The sequence below is a fragment of the Penaeus vannamei genome, chromosome 32 (assembly GCF_042767895.1).
Source record: "Penaeus vannamei isolate JL-2024 chromosome 32, ASM4276789v1, whole genome shotgun sequence".
Classification (NCBI taxonomy): Eukaryota; Metazoa; Arthropoda; class Malacostraca; order Decapoda; family Penaeidae; genus Penaeus; species Penaeus vannamei.
The window spans coordinates 5,431,262-5,433,761 of NC_091580.1; positions in this window are offsets into that span (position 1 = coordinate 5,431,262).

Sequence of the window (2,500 nt, forward strand, 5' to 3'; positions counted from 1 at the left end):
TGGGGAGGATAGAACAAGGAAGATTCTACAGTTATACGAAGTAGATTTCTTCAGTACTTTACTGGGGTCAGATTCAAATTAGTAGCAGATCTGTCTTTTTCTCTTTATATATGCATGGCCTTTATAAAAACTTTTTACCTTCCCTAGATCACAAGAAAGCAAATTAAAAAAAAATGTGTAATGTCTAATTTCAGGTTTCATAACTTTATTCGCCTATCATTATTACGTTGCTTTCTTCAAGCTCCGCTCTATCCTATATCGACAAAACAAGCAAACTTAGAAAACTCATTTCTGATTATAATTGGCAAAGTTATACCACAAGGACGCATGTTATACATATACGAGCAGGTTTTCAAGGGGCGCTACAGTCTTTTTGACTAGTATCTAATAACATTAACGGAAGAAAGATACAGTACAGTCGACACACTGTTATAACAATAGTCAATCATATCTATTCTCGCGAGAATTGCAAGGGATTTACTAACATTAATCATTCAATCATATCTATTCTCGAACTGCAAGGGATTTGAGTTAGCCGAAGGGCAATCCATGTCGACACACAATCATCTTATTAGCATCTCTGCTTCCAGGAACATTACATGGCAGTCTTGGGTGAGTGCATACAGATAGATATTTTATCTATATCTTTGTTTATATCTCCCTATTTAAATTTATCTATCTAAAGTATGTGTGTATGTGTGTGTGTGTGTGTGTGTGTGTGTGTGTGTGTGTGTGTGTGTGTGTGTGTGTGTGTGTGTGTGTGTGTGTGTGTGTGTGTGTGTGTGTGTGTGTGTGAGATATATATATATATATATATATATATATATATATATATATATATATATATATATATATGTGTGTGTGTGTGTGTGTGTGTGTGTGTGTGTGTGTGTGTGTGTGTGTGTGTGTGCAATATATATATATATATATATATATATATATATATATATATATATATATATATATATGTGTGTGTGTGTGTGTGTGTGTGTGTGTGTGTGTGTGTGTGTGTGTGTGTGTGTGTGTGTGTGTGTGACAAAACAAAATAAAAGTTTTCGAAAATAAATGAAAAGTGTAAACAGGCGAGATCGCTTTCAGTAGTAAGAACACTTCTTAGCCAATGCTGCTCGGAGGCGACTGAGGCACTGAGCGAAAAAAGATAGTTAATGCTACGAGCTGGCACACGTGTCCGGTACAGGTCTGACGCTCTGATGAACGGTCGTCTCTCTGCATACTTCAACATACTGCTTAAGAAGAAAAGCGCATACTAGATTAATTAAGCATAAACAACCTTGATTTATAGACCTATATTTAAAAAAAAAAAACAGTAAATAGTAAATAATAATAATGATAAATGAAGAGATCTAGGTTAATAAAAGAAAAAAAGAACACGAGTTACACACAAGGCTAGTAAGTACTTGTGGTTCGATCTATGGGTAAACAATCAATAAACTAAAATCACAGTAAACATGGCATTACGTCAATATTACCTACCACTTGGAGTTTATTTATTTACTTATGCACTATTCTACTCATATATTTAGGTACAAACATGTGCGTGCGTATGTGCTCTCTTTATAACTCACAACAGACTTCCTGCTGTCGCTTTAACCTCATAATATGCGTTCCCTCGCTTCCTCTCGCTCTACCACTGTCACCTGGCCGATTAATTAGTGCCCTGACAACGTAAGTCTTTGTTCAATTTGGTTTGGTTTGTTCTTAATTGATATTAAAGGTATGAACCTCGTGAAAGAGATTATGAATTGATTGCAGTCGTCCTTGCTCACGATCTTGGTAAAGCGTGCACGTATTCATACATAAATATTCATAGCTATATGTAGCGACATGTGGCAACGCATAAGCCTACACGCTCAATATAAACGAACAACATTCACTGTTTGTATTTACTTGTTATCCTTCTCTCTATTTAATTCAACGTCTTCCCCAACTTGTGCAAGAATACTTTACTCAGAAACCTCATAAAAGTGCAACATCCAAATGACAGCGTCGAGTGCGTCCAAGAAACTGGCAACTCACCCAGGCTTTTGAGATCTCCAATTCACTTTTTTTTCTTATTCAAATCCCGTGTTAATCAGTTCTTGTTGATATTCATATTAAATATTTTACGTCCGTAGGCAATATTTATTATGCTATTCACCACTTTGTTATATTTTCTCGGGAACAGAGGAATAGGCTTAATTAGCGAATAAGAGTATTCCAGGGTCTAGGGTGAGTTGCCAGTTACCGTTTTCTGAGGCTGGGCGGTGTATCGCGTTACAAGGAAAGTGGGCCTGAGTGCTCTAGTAAATACAAAGGGGGGAAAATCATTAAAAAATAATAATGATAATAAAAATAATTTTTAAAAAATCCTTAAGGAAGAATGGGTTTCTCTAAGGTAGAGTGGTGTAGATATTGGTCCAGATTGCATTGATCAATTTTAAGGCGTAACTTTCAGCTCTGCCACAAGGAATCAAAATTATGTACAGCTTTTTCTCTCCTG